The sequence below is a fragment of the Ochlerotatus camptorhynchus genome, unplaced genomic scaffold (genome assembly GCF_037179485.1).
Source record: "Ochlerotatus camptorhynchus isolate MF236.1 unplaced genomic scaffold, CSIRO-AGI_Acam_v1.1 ptg000077l, whole genome shotgun sequence".
In the NCBI taxonomy this organism is placed as follows: domain Eukaryota; kingdom Metazoa; phylum Arthropoda; class Insecta; order Diptera; family Culicidae; genus Ochlerotatus; species Ochlerotatus camptorhynchus.
The window spans coordinates 8082428-8098090 of NW_027040567.1; the positions used below are offsets into that span (position 1 = coordinate 8082428).

General features: G+C 37.3%; 1 protein-coding gene across 1 annotated transcript in view; it reads left to right on the plus strand.

The window, feature by feature from the left end:
- Positions 1-15663, plus strand: part of LOC135697742 (substance-K receptor-like) — an 82451-nt gene that overhangs the window by 44411 nt on the left and 22377 nt on the right. The gene's annotated exons all lie outside the window — the stretch shown is intronic.

Sequence of the window (15663 nt, forward strand, 5' to 3'; positions counted from 1 at the left end):
CAGGGGTGCAAGTGATTTTGATTGAATCTCTTAATTAACTTTCTCTTTGAAAAAAATTACTACAAATTTGGTATGCCTACAATTAAAAAACGGAAAGAGTTGAGATAATAGATAATTGATCAATTAAAAGAACTAAATTCTCTTCACATTTATTCCGTCCACTAGTGGTCCTACGTCAAGCTTCCAATCGTGCCCCTAGGGACAGACCATGCTACTTTTTTTTATTCTATTTTATCAAGTGGGATTCAACGCGACCTACGGAGCTTTCGTAATGCACAATTCGATAGAGCTTGATATATGCGTTTTGGGCTAATGTAGTTTTTGGAATTCAGTCAGTACGGACGTGAAATCTTAGAATCTCTATAGTATAATTAATTAGTAGAATATTTTGGGAGGAAACCAAAATTAATCAACTTACCAACATAGGCTACCGCATTTTCTGGTGCCACTCATTAAGTAATTAGCTGTTTTTCTGCTGATGAAGTACTGAAATTAGGTTGTTAGCAGAATGCTTTTAATAAAACAGCAAAAAAGGTTATCTTCCATTTAATTCCACTTAATTTATTTAGGTATCCATGACAGATACGTATTTCGACTACTGTTGCTGTTTTATTGTTTTTCTGCTGTTTCGTGTGGCGTTTGGAACTCAACCCAGTGGCCCAGTTTTCAGAACTCACTTAGTTTAGATATTTTATACGTAAACAGATTTACTGATTCAATCGGAGTACTACGCGGACGTTTCCTTTGACTCGTTAATACGTTTATTCTACTTTATCAAGTGCATTTTAAACTTTTCGCGGCTGTCGGATTTCATATGGTCTACGGAGCTTACGGGATTTACAATTCAATACTGATTACTACACGGATATATCTTTTGCCTCGTTAATACGCACTCACGTCACAGCTTTTTTCAAACTATCTTGAAACTGCCAACATAGGCTAGTCATTCTGTAGTATTGTCGAAAAATAGAAACAAAATTTACTCACACGGGTTAAGTTTTGAAAACTAAGCTGTCACACAGCTCCAGCTGGATACCATAGAAAAAAAAAATAAAAAAAAAATAATTTTGGGGTGCACTTTTGTTTGGCTTGTAAGCATAGGTGAGCTACCAAGTAACACTTGCAACATCTTGCATGAAAAATAAAAAAAATCCAGTTGTAAATAAGTTATATATTAATTGCACCTAAAACATCCTAATGTTTGTGAAGTATTCAACCTTTCTGACAAGCACTTGTTATCTTGAAGTTATAATTCGATATTGCATGTCTCAATTACCAGTTTATAACACATTTATAACTGATTGTATTTGGTGGAAACTGGCTAGCCTTATGTACAACATGTTTTCATATCTCATTTATAGATAACATGTTATTAATAAGGTATATTTCAGTTGTACTCATGTTTCCAAAAATGACATATGAAAACATGTTTTATGTAAGGCTAGCCAGTTTTCATCAAAAACAATCAGTTATAAAAGTGTTATAAATAGGCAATTGAGCGTTGCCATACCTAATTATAACTTCAATAGATGATACAAGTAATGTTCTTGTTTTTCGTGTTATAAACATTTTTTTATGACAATTATGAAATTTCTCAATGCATTCTACAAACTGCATTACAATACGGCTGACCAATGAAGCAAGTTATAGAATGAAAAAAAACATTTAATTTGTGCTTTCTACATCACATGTACGGTTTTGTAAAAGAAAAAAGTAGGATAGCTTAGCTTAGTCTGACTGCACGTATCGATAGTTGCACTCCGTGATTGATCTGAACCAGTGAAATTGTACAAAGAATCAACTGAATGGGGTTTGGTAGTAACCTGCCATTCTCAGTGTACATGTTCCAGTGACTCCTACCTTTAAAGATCAATAACGTCACCGGCCACGTCCTTGCAATCAGGTGGGAGAGGGAAGGAATGTTAGTGTGTGACTTTTGTTGTTTTGGGACCGTGTTTACCTCTGCATCCCACAAAAGTCACAGGAAGGAGGTTTTGTTAGTGGGTTAGGTTTGTTGGATCAGGATTCACCTTGATAAGTGATGCGATCTTTTGTTTTGTGTAGTTATTTATAAGTGTTTTCGATTTATGCTCTAAACAGCCGGCTGTCTAGAGATGTAGATCATTATTAGATGTGTGTATACCGATTTAAACCAACAATAAGGATACTGTTGGGGCCCCTCACAAAGTGTGATGATGGTTTATTTTATTTTATCAATGACCAAAATAATTAATTATAAGCGGTTTGAACCGATTTAAACCAACAGCAAGGATACTGTTGGGGTCACTCACAAAGTGTGATGGTGGTTTATTTAGTTCGGAAGAAAATGAATATGTATACTTCTTTTTTTTTTTTATATAATAGAACGAATTTGTACTGATTCAAACCAAAAGCAAGGGTTCTATTGGGGCAACTCACAAAGTGCGATGGTGGTTTATACTATAAGGGCATAAAACAAAATCAAGAGCCATTTCGGTTTCCATAGGTTCCTAGACACTCGGCCGCAAAATAATCTTATCCGACGGAAACGTCTCGATCATCGCTGCACAATGGTTTATTATAGCATTTATAAAGTAAATTTGAATACCTTATTGTTTATTTATTATCCATTTTGACTTGACTTGGTACCGTTCAGTTTTATGATGACAAAGTTGCCTGGAGAAAAGTGACAGTTCAAAATGTTTCGGAAGGGAGTCAGCTAGTGTCGTCCAAGTTCAAGTGCGGAAAAAATGCCATTTAAAGTGGTACAAACAATTGAAAGATGCGAAACATGCCTAACCGTAATTCTTTCTGGTTGGAAAGAAGCTGGAATCCTACACTGGCCGGAAAAAAAACGCGGTAGCGAAACTCTCTCAAGACGAGTTCTCCATGCCAAACCCAATGTGGGAACGTATCAATTGAGTGAAAAAAAGAGAGTTCAAGACTCGCTTGGAGGCTGAAGCAGAATTGGAACAGATGTAGCCAGTTTCGGATACGGAGGCGAACGAAGGGAATAATCCACCACCGTCAAAGAAAGTTTGCCCCGAAGTCTACAAGTCCCCCAGTCGGAAGGGAAACACAATAAGAGACTTTAACGAAGTTTTCCTTATTCCTGGGCAGGAGGTTGACACCTGTGAAGCTGACTGTAAAATCCAGAATCAGATGAGATTATAATATATGCGACACAAATTCACTTTTTTATAGGGGAACATGTGATGTGAATAGAACCCACCATCAGTGCAAGGATTACATATGACTGCAGATACTTCACTGGTTGTAAAGTTCTGCCTGATAGTTTGTTGCAGCTGGGTGAATCAACTTCATTGAAGACCTTTGGAAGACAAACGACAAGATGTACGTCTATCAACACGTGACAAGGGACTGACAAATCCACGAACACTTGTCCAGTCTACAAATCCATTGAAACCCTTAGGCTGCCCCCCCAAACCCAACATATAATAATGTTTGATTGATGAAACGTATTCAAAAAAGGGATATTTAGAGAGAACAATCTTCAACTGGAACGTACTCACCAAATCAATACATCCGGGAGCGCATTCTCGATGCTTAATTTTCTCTAGTCATTTTTAAACAATTCCTCCTCCAGCGAATCCAAACACACAATAACTAAATATCACTTTTCTTCTTCATGTCACTCTGTGCACAAAAGCAATGCACACCGCAAAAACCTAATAATAGATCAGCGCGGTCGAGTCACACTGTCAACAAAGGGAGCGAGAGCACACCAGGCACCAAAGCAACAGGGGAAAAACATCAGCACAAATCATTCTAAATAGAATTATCGCGTCCGGGACATAAAACTATTCAAATGCGAGCACCGAAAAACTACACGGCAGCACAAAGATAGCCCGAGCTCTAAAAAAAAAGCACGCAGCGGAGCAAAAACACACAACCGTTCTCGGACGCTTCTCAAAGCGGACTCCTTGTAAAAGAAAAAAGTAGGATAATTAAAAAAGAAAGTTAATATTCTATTTGTTTTTGTTTTTTGAAAAGTTGGGGAATTTTATCCAGAATGTTTTGTGCAATTCAATTTAGTATATTAAGCTTTTTCTAAGAGCCAATGAGTTTTTCAGAAGTAGAATATATTGATTTACCATAAATATGCAACCGCATAAATGTTTGCAGTACGGCATCTCAGTTTGGGCACTTTATTCGCACGATAAAATTTCTCAGAAGAATAAGTTGTGTAAAACAAATTCCATTCGTAGGAAGGATGAAATTAATTTACAACATGTCCAATAGGTTGCGTTATAGTCATAAATAAGTTGCGCAAGTCTAGCATATGTTGTATATAGATCCCACCTCTTGCGCTTTTTTCGGTATAAATAAGTTGTATATAAGTGACTAGACGTAAATGTTTACCGCTGATATTGTCATAAATAAGTTATGTAAACCCGTTTATGACAAATTTTGTTGCTTGGGCTAGTAAATAGTTTCGGTAAATTTTAGTTTGAAGCTATTGTTTACAATAGTACATATATCATAAATTTTGTTCCTGCTCTTTTACCAGAGATAAAATAAGTAAGAAGGGTTGGATCTCATCATAGGTGGATAAATTCAGGGTTTAACTTGGTTATGAATTCTTCTTTACCTGAAGAATATAAAAAAAAATCAATTCCAGCTATTTTCCAGAGAAACCGTCATTGCCAATCGGATAGTCAATTGATCATTTATTACCAAATTCCATCAGCGCTATTTCAGGTGTCTGCGAATCGGAGAGTTTCCAAAATAAAACATCAAAGGAAAATTCATACCATCACTTCGCTCGCTGACAAGCAAGTTAAATCCCACACGATATCTTTGGAAGTTTCCACCAAATAACTTCACCCCTCACGACGAAACTGATTGCTACCACCTGTTGAGACTTGGAGTTACTCAGCATGTTTTCAAGTCAATTTTCTTTAATTGAAAAGGTGCAAAAATGGTCGAAAGAAGCCAAAGTAGAGCGCGGCAATCAAATTAGCTGGTACCCCTTGGGGGAGGGTTTCTGCTCCGATTTTTTTTAGTTGTTCTCCTAGGTTCCACTACAAAAAAATACCAGCTAAAACTCCATCCGAAAAGAACGGCACCTTTCTTTATATGTATCTCTAGGGCCTTGGGCATGATGACTTTAACGTTTCATGAAACGCACACGGATGGACGAAAATTAACGGAAGCGAAACAGGAGCTAAATGTTAAAATGAAAATTTACTTAGGTAGGGGAAATGGCTCTAATGTTGGCTTATGGATCTAAGATTGGGCCTATCGCTAAAAATCTGCTATTTATCAATTTTATCTAGATGAACGCGTTATTGGGACGGTACTAATGGATATTTTTGGTCGCTATTGAAAATTTATTCGATTGCTGAATTTATGTATGGGCCCAAATTAGAGGCATTTAGGCCGACATTACATCCACTTACCCTTTTGTCAGCTAGGAAAACATGTGCCTCGCATGTGACATTATCATCCTGAATGTGTAACAGGGATAATTCAGTGCCAACATTTCAAAGGGGCGTAATTGCATGTGTAAACAATGGTTTTAGCCGTCGATTTCTCGCGAATAAAAGCTCACTCATAAAATATAATGACACCAGCAGGTAGAGGAATGTTTCCTCTACCAGCTAGCATTGTAATTTTGGAGAGGTAAGATTTCATTCGCGCGAAATTGACGGCTAAAGTCATTGTTTACAAAAGCAATTACGCCCCTTTGAAATGTTGGCACTGAATTGATGAAATATCCGTGAATTGATGATGTTTCTGATAGAAGTTATTTCATTAAAATACAATTAAATATCTACTGGGCTCGATGAGCTGAATTGTTGGAAATACATAGCATTTTCCTCTCAAGGGTATTAATCGAAAATTGGATTGGATTTTATAATTACCTTTTGACTTTAAAAAAACGTCAAAAGCACTTCTGCCTAGCTGATATGTACCTACTGAAATCATCATTACCTGAACCAGAGATCAAACACGCCACCGCTAAAGTGATTAACTTTATAATTGGGCCTTTATTAGCTACGTCAACTGCAAGGCCTCACAAAAAACATTTAACTTCTCACAGGGTCGTTGAAAATCAACAATAGCATTAAACTATAGAAGTAACTATTAGTGAAAGGTGGAGTTACTTGATCTGGGGAGGTACCCAGGTTATTTTCATCCGAAAGGAAGTTTAAGGAACTTCCGAAGGGAAATTGATGGAACTTTCGAGATGACGTACAAGGGACTTCTAAAGGGAAGTTGGAGGAACTTCCAAAAGGAAGTTGGAATAATTTTCAAAGGAAAGTTGGAAGAACTTTCAAAGGAAACATGTAATATCTGCCAAAGGGAAGTTAGAGGAACTTCCAAAGGCAAATTGGAGGAACTTAGGAAGGGAAATTGAAGGATCTTCCGAAGGGAAGTTGAAGGAACTTCCAACGGAAAGTTGAAGAAACCTCCTAACCCAACTAACACTTTCAGCTTAATAAGTCACCTTTTCCAGCATTGTGCTGTAAAGTAGCTGAAAAATATCTGCAGATACAACTTTAAGCAGAAGCTAGCAAATTAGTTTTGGAGAGCGTTTACTTAACTTTTACACAATTTGTCAGTCGTACTCAATAACAGCGGCCAATAAACGCTAATGTCATTTATATGCAAATATTAATCAACTTTCAACTTGTAGCTGCAAAACAAAGCTAATAAAGAGAATATATTACTCATTAGCTGGCTTCTAGTACATAACCAACCACTCTTTCTGAGTAAAATAAACATCAAAAGTGCTTCTTCAACAACTACACAACCTATACTCAGCTAATCAACTGTGTTAGCGCTACTTTGGAAGCGTTTTTAAAGTCACCTAGGTTTATTTTTAGACCATTGCAGTTTCACAACTTTTACTCTGCTCCTGAGCTGAACTAACTAGTTGAGAAAAGTAACTTATGTGTACTATTATAAAGCCTCTACTCAGCGATTTTGTTGTAGAAAGTCATGTAGACGTGCTTACGTCAGCTCAAAGTGTTGGCGTAGCGAAGTTGGTAGTTTCAAGGTTTGCCAATGCGATTGTCTCGAGTTCGATTCCAGGTTTCGTTGCAGGGTAATAATTTGGTTGTGTGTGTGTTTATAACTAGTTTCGAGAAATTTGATTCGCAGTAAAATAAATTCAATAAATCCTCCATATCATATAAAAAACCAAACAATATTTATCCCGGCTTCAAGATCAAGCTGTGAAGTGATTATTGGATAATCGGGAAATGGTTGAATAACCGCCTTTCAAGTTCACACACAACTGAACAGCAGAATAACTGCTGTATAGAAGCGTAAATGGATATGCAATCAGAGCTAGTCCCAACCGTCCTAACAGCCATAAGTAGCTGACTAAGTTCGTCAGATTTGCTTGTATAGAGGTTTAGTAAAGGTTACCTCATACCGTATAGCATTTGAATACAACTTGAGGCTGTATAAATGAAATGAGCAAAGCGTTTACATTGTGAAAATTGTTGGTTGGGACGGGAAGTTTGAAGGAATTTCTGAAGGGAAGTTCAAGGATTTTCCAAAAGGAAGTTGAATGAGCTTCCAAAGGAAAGTAAAAGCACCTTCCAAAAGGAAGTTGAATGATCTTCCAAAGGGAAGTTAAAGGATCTTTCGAAGGGAAGTGGAAGGAACTATAAAAGAGAATTTTCTAAGTAGAATAGCAGCAATTCCATAGAAAAAAGGTATAGTGAGTCTCAGAATTCATGAAAATTGGTAGCAAAAAATATTAGATATTCGAAAAATCTATTTTTTTTTTTCAAAAATGCCTTTTTTCAAAAATTCATAACTTCTGAACCTCTTTACCGATTGTTATCATTGACCCTTTAAATGAAATATGTTTTAATGCAGATTGAAGAAAATTATGAAACACTCAGATATATTTGATTTTGTAGGAAAAAATACGTTACAAATGCTTTTTCTTGATTTTCAATGCGAGGGGTCTTAAACAACTTCTTATTTTAGTATTTTAAATTAATTTAACTACTTCTCCGACTTCGCTAATTTTTTTAAATGTTATGTAATTATTAAATGATCTTTCAATTAAAAATACTAAAATAAGAAGTTGTTGAAGACCCTCGCAGTGAAAATCAATAAAAAGCAATATCTCTGAGTGTTTCATAATTTTTCTTCAAATTAAATTAAAACATCTTTCATTTGAAGGGTCAATCGTAAAAATCGGTTAAAAGGTTCAGAAGTAATGAATTTTTGAAAAAAAGGCATTTTTGAAAAAGTAGATTTTTCGGACCACCTTAAAACGGAAATGGTCACCCTAATGGCGGAATAAAAAAAATACGAGTCTAATATTTTTTAATAAGGAAGAACTATACCAATTTTCATGAAATTCTGAGACTCACTATAACTTTTTTATATGGAATTGCTGATAGTACATCTGGAGCAAAGGACTTTAGGAAGAGGCATTTCACTGGACTGCTGGAAAAAAATCACAGGAAAATCTGGAGGGGAATTCCAAAAAGAAAAGAGCTTCTGGATCACTGGACTTAAGCAGAAGAAATTTCACTGGTCTTCTGGGGAGAGTTCACAGAAAGATCTGGATAAGCCTACAAAACGAGCTGAAAGAAATTGACAGGCACATATGGATGAAAGTTGTTCTGAAAGAAGTTTAAAGGAAGATCTGGAGGAAGCGTACATGAATATTTAAATGAAATCCACAGGATGACCTGGAAGAAGTCAACAGTAATAACTGGAGAAAGTCCACAGGAAGATTTGGAGAAAGAGCACGAAAAGATCTGTCCACAGAAAGAACTGGATGAAACCCACAGGAAGATCTGAAGAAAACCCATATGAAGATTTCAAGGAAGTTCACAGGAAGATTTGAAGGAAAATCTGAAGAAAATCCCCTGGAAAATTAGGAAGAATCCAATGGGAAGATCTGGAGAATGTCCACAGGAATATCTAGAGGAAGTAAAAGGGAAGATCAGGCAGAAGTTCCCAAATGAGCAATGGAGCAAAAGTTCGCAAACTTAATGGTAGTTTTTGAGAAAGAGAGGTTCAAGGAACTCTGGAATGGAAGTTCAAAGAACTTCCAAAGGCAAGTTCAAGGAACATCCAAATTTAACTTCTGTAGGGATCTTCCAAAGGGAATTTCTGAAGAGATCTCCCGAAGAAAGCTTCTCAAGAAAACCTTGGAAGAAAACATCCGAAGCGAACTTTGGAGCGGAAGCTTAAGGAACTTCTAAATGGAAGTTGAAAGAACTTCCAAATAAAACTTGAAGGAACTTCCGAAGGGAAGTTGATGGAACATACAAGGCACTTCTAAAGGGAAGTTGGAGAAACTTTCAAAAGGAAGTTGAAAGAATTTCCAAAGTGAAGCTTGAAAAACTTTCAAATGGAAGATGTAATATCTTCCAAAGGGAAGTTGAAAGAACTTTCAAAAGGGAGCTGAAGAAACTTCCGAAGAGAAGCTGAAGGAACTTCCATAGGGAAGTTGAAGGAATTATCGAAGGAAATTTCCAAATAGAATAGTACTTCTGGAACACAAGACTATAGATGGAGGGATTCCACTGGACTTCTGGAGAAGTACACAGGATTTTAGGAGAAGAAATTTTACTGGTCTTCTGGACAAAGTTCTCTGGAAGATTTGGAAGGAATTTCCAAAAAAGAATAGTATTTTTGGAGCAAACGACTTTAAAAGTAGGAATTCCACTGGTCTTCTGAATAATCCACGAAGATCTGGATGAAGCCAACAAAAAGAGTTGGAAGAAGTTGACAGGTTGATCTGAAGGAAGTCCACAGGAAGATCTGGAGGAAGTGTACAGGAATATTTTAAGGAAATTCACACGAACACCAGGGAAAAGCCCACAGGAATATCTGGAGGAATTCAAGAGAGTTTGAATGAAATCAACAGTAAGTTCTCGAGATAGTTCACTGGAAGATCTGCAGAATGTCTACAGGAATATCGATTCAGTACTGGGGCAAAAGTTCGCAAACTTAGTGGTAGTTTTTGAGGAGGGAAGGGAACTTCCGAAGGGAACTTCCGAAAAGAGCTTCCGAAGAGAGCTTCCGAAGAGAGCTTCCGAAGCGAACTTCCGAAGAGAACTTCTGAAGGGAACTTTCAACGGGAGCTTCTGAAGGGACTTCCAAACGAAAATTGTAGAAACTTCCGATGAGAAGCTCAAGGAACTTCCAAAAGATGAAGATGAAGGATCTTCCAAAGAGAAATTGAAGGAATTATCGATGGGAATTTCCAAATAGAATAGTGCTTCCACTGGTCCTCTGGAGAAAGTTCACAGGAAGATCTGGATGAAGCCTATTAGAAGAAGTTTACAAGCAGGTAATGATGAAATCCACAGGTTGATCTGAAGGAAGTCCACAGGAAGATCTGGAAGAAGTATACAGGAATATTTGAAGGAAAACCACACGAAGATCAGGAGGAAGTCCACAGAATGACCTGGAGGAAGCCCACAGGAATAACAGGAGGAGGTTCAATAGGATCTGGATCTGGATGTTCATAGGAATATTTGGAGGAAGTCCAGAGGAAGATCTGGAGAAAGTTCATATTAAGATCTGGAGGAAGTCCTCAGGAAGATTAAGAAAAAGCTCATAGGAAGATTTCGAAGAAGTTCACAGGAAAATTAGAAGGAAATCCAGTGGAAAATCTGGAGGAAGCCCACAAAAAGCTCTCAAGCGGTACCAGTGGTGTAGTGGTAAGCGTGATTTCTCTCCCTAAAAGGCCTGGGTTCAATCCCGCCGGCATTTTCATGAGGCATAATCACGCCTTTCTTCGGAAGGGAAGTAAAGCCGTTGGTCGGTTCGCTAGGTAGGGTCCAGGTGTAGGAGCTGCCTCCCTGGCGTCGGTAGCATTGGTGCTCAGTACGGAAAACAAGATCGACGGTAAACAAAACAAGAAAAAAAGGAGATCTGGAGCAAGTCCACAGGAAGAACTAGAGTAAGGGAAGGTCCATTGTGGCATCTGCATAACAGACGCCATCGAATTCGGTTCATTTCCAGCAGATCGCATTTGTTGCACCACTGCTGAGTCAAAATTCCGTAACTGTCACGAGTCATCGACCCTACAATAAGTTTCGAGGTACTGCATAATCAATTTCCTAGGAAAGGATCTAATTACTAAGCCAATGCACTACGCCTGTTTCCAAGCGGCGTTGTCACCATGCGACATGTAACGTGGGAAAGCCGCAGCGCTGCTTCTGATCATTTCTCTCCCTCTCTTGGTCGATCTATGTATCGATCACTGATTTGCTAGCAAATACATAATGACTTCAAATACCTCCAGTTTAGGGTAAGTTAAATTTTAACAACAAAATCAATCTTGGATAAACCATCAACAAGTGAAGTTGAATCATTTAATGAGATACACAAGTGACAGATAGCAGGATACTTCACATCATTAATTATGTCACGCAAATTTGGCCCCTTTTCATGCCCACCCCGCTCCCACCTCTGTTACGTTTTTTATATGGACATTATTATTTTTTGTATGGCTCGTTACAGTTTCCAAAAAAACCCTCCCCCTTAAAAGTGTGACATAATTAATGGACGATACCTAAGTACAATGGAAGATATGGAGGAAGTCCAAAAGAAGATATGGAGGATATCCACAGGACGTCCACAAAAAGATCCGGATGTCGCTCCCAGGAAGATTTGGATGAAATCCACCAGAAAATCTGGAAGAAGAACAAAGGTGCAAAAGTTCGAAAACTTGATGGTAGTTTTTGATAAGGGAAAGATTCAAGGAACATCCTGTCGTGACCTGACCGAGGTTTCCAGCCTCAGCCATGTCTGAACAAACAGCATCCCGTTAATCAGGTACAACAGCTTCACAAATCAGTGATGCTGCTCCGCTTCCATTACTGCTGCTGCTGATGTTGTTACTGCTGCTGCTGCTGCTGATGTCCTTCGCTGCCAAAGTTAGTTACAAGAATGTCGTTAACGAGCTTACATAGCTCATATTTATACCCTCCAAATTTTCTCCTCTTTATCCAGCACTGCTTGCTTTGCCAGTTATTCCCCTCACATCTGTCAAGCTTCACGCTAATTTAGTTCAACTCAAATGGAGTGTATCATTACTTGACACAACTCTCAAGTTTTTATATATTTATTTTAATATTATTATTTCACACCAACTATATCCACCACATTCTTCCCCTCCTGTACTCTAGAGTAAATTTGCAAAATTATTTTGTTTTTGCTAACTTATACAACCAAAACAGTATTCAAGCATATTGTTTTTATTAATTATTATTATAAAATTCCTCATTTCTACATTAACTACAACAATGACATCAATTTCAACTTTTTCCATTATCTTCAGTATTATCATCATCATTAATTTCAATACTATCATAAATTTCCAAAACGCTATAAACATCAACATAAAACGAACTACAGCATAGAGATAAAGTTGAACATAACCGTGTTCATGAAAATTTACAATCACTTCAAGCTTGCAATAATTAATATATTCCACATTGCCTGCAAATGCAACTTAACGGTTAACTTATTACTGTCATCATCAGTGTTACTATCGTTAAAAAAAAATGGCATGTCTTAAACATACGAGTGTTTATCATTAACTTCAGTTTCATCATCAACTTCAAAATTATCATTAACTTTATCATTGCTGTCATCTACAACACAAACATCAGCGTCAACATATGTATGAATTTCAACATTCACATAAATTCAATCATGAGCATTACCTTTAACATTGCATCTACTTCAAATGCGTAATCAATTTAAACAGTATCTTTAGTATCATCATTACATGTAATATAATAGTCAGTTTGTTTAACATTCCTATCACCTTCTATTATGCCATCAATCTCAACGTCATCATACAGCCCAATTCGCCCAAATCATTATCATTGCCAATCGACTTCAACGTTGACTCTGACCTAAAATTACATCCTCTCGTCATAAGTTAAATAAAAAAGATGTTCAATCGAATCTTTAAGATTTGCAGAGAATCGCCAGTAAAATACTTTAAATTTGTCAATGCACACTGTGTTAATTTTTTTAATAAACAGCACACTGGAACTTTGACAGCTGTAGAAGAACTCTGTGATAGCGGATGCAATTTTTTTTTTCAAATGATTCACAATGCTAATATGCCCTTCAATATAACTTCGTTTGCATTAACCAGGTCAATCAATTCATCAACTACAATTCAATTTTCACAATTACAAGTATCATTACCGTCATCTTCAATATTGCCAACATCTTTTAACTCTTTATCAAATTCAATGTTGAATGGTAACATATATTGTTTAACTTCAACAACACTATCATTTTCAATACTATATTTTTTTTAAATTTATATCCGTATATTTGAACATACATTTCAATTGCCACATCCTCATCAACTTTAACATTGCAATAAACTTATATAAAACCACCAACTTCAACATCATTTTACAAATCACTAACCCCTCATCCGTTCTCATTTGTTTTGTTTTCGACATTTAGCTCAATCGATTCCACAACTTTATCGGATATCAGCTACAGTAGCTTTGAGTTTTAGTTAGTCAAAAATGTCACCTCATGTCCGCTCATCATCACGTTTGAGTTGTGTATTGACAACTGAACCCTCACGCTCAATTCGATCATTCACTATTATCATAAAGGGTAACTCTAAGACGAGAAGGTCCCGAAGAAACGTGCTCAACTTTTTTGCCTCAGCTCTGGTATTCTCTTCGCCCAAGTAACATTGCAAGCTTTATAGAGGTTCTATAGCATTCTATAAGTCTGCACGATTGTTTATAGAACACTCATAAAACCAAAATTGTTACTTGTTAGTTTCCATCGGTTGCTATTATTCCCTCATTCTATTTTTATTAACCTAATCATCATTATGGCTACCATCTTTAACATTGAAATTAACTTCAACTTTAGAATGACCACATCAACAAAGCCGTCAACTTTAACCTCGACAACATATTAAAAAAATCGCTATCTTTACTTCAACGTTGCCAAAACTCCAACATTAGAACCATTTTCAATTAATCTGTCGACTTTAAAATATATCTCTACTTTCATCGTTAATTTCAATATCAAAAAACTTAAATTTTGCCATCAAAATAATGATCACTTTCAATGTCAATATTAGCTTCAACTCTGCACTTTAACATTTTCATAAACTTCAATTTCAACGTAGCTATCACAATCATTATCATCAACATTGTCATGATCACACTTCATCATCAACATTGCCATCAACATTCTATGTTCCGATGTAACGGCCTACCTCCATCAGGATGCCTACCGGACTTTCACTGCGCTAATTATGAGAAGTTTGTTTTTATTTTCACCTCCCAATTCTTCCAATCAGGGAAAATTTATTGTTCATGTTTGATTTGCTATCGTCCACCGGCCTACTCCACTGCTTATGATATCAGGGAGCCTACCGAAGACATCATCTCCTCTACATAAAGAGGTTTAGTTTCTTTTTTTTTATAAATCTCCCGGCTTACTCCACTGTCCTTCCGTCAGAGAGCCTACCGGGAACATTTTCATTATCAATCTATTTTTTTTAATCTCCCGGCCTACTCCACTGCCCTTTCGTCAGTGAGCCTACCGGAGACGTTTTCCAATACACCGCCCTTCCGACGGGATTTTTTCTTTACTCGGTCTTATCTCCCGGCCTACTCCCTGGGAGCCTACCGGGAAACATTTCTACTACTCCGCCCTTCCGTCGGAGAGTAGTTTTTATTCCACTATACTTACTTTTTCACTAAATTGTAGCTAGCACCTAGCAATCTACCAACTGCGCCATTGTCGTGACCTGACCGAGGTTTCCAGCCTCAGCCATGTCTGAACAAACAGCATCCCGTTAATCAGGTACAACAGCTTCACAAATCAGTGATGCTGCTCCGCTTCCATTACTGCTGCTGCTGATGTTGTTACTGCTGCTGCTGCTGCTGATGTCCTTCGCTGCCAAAGTTAGTTACAAGAATGTCGTTAACGAGCTTACATAGCTCATATTTATACCCTCCAAATTTTCTCCTCTTTATCCAGCACTGCTTGCTTTGCCAGTTATTCCCCTCACATCTGTCAAGCTTCACGCTAATTTAGTTCAACTCAAATGGAGTGTATCATTACTTGACACAACTCTCAAGTTTTTATATATTTATTTTAATATTATTATTTCACACCAACTATATCCACCACACATCCGAAGGGAACTTCCTAAAGTAACTAGTTTCAGGATCTTCCAAATGGGAGGTGAAAGAACTACCGAAGGGAAATGCAAGGAACTTCCGAAAAGAAGCTGAAGGAACTTCCGAAAAGAAGCTGAAGGAACTTCCGAAGAGAATATGATGCAACTTCCGAAGAGAAGTTAAAGGAATTGTAGTCGGGAATTCCCAAATAGAGTAGTACTATACGCCAAATAACTTTAAGAGCAGGAATCCTACTGGTGTTCTGCAGAAATTACACCGAAAGTTCACAGGAAGGGAATTTCCAAATAGAATAGTGCTGATGGAGCACAGGACTTTAGCAGGAGGAATTCCACTGTTCTGCTGGGGAATGTTCACAGGAAGATCTGGATGAAGTCTACAAAAAGAGCTGGAAGAAGTTGATAGATATGGATGAAGGTTGATATGAAGCAAGTCCAGAGGAAGATCTACAGGAATATTCGAATGGAATTCACAGGAAGACCAGGAGGAAGTCAACTTAATTTAAATTTATGAAATAAAC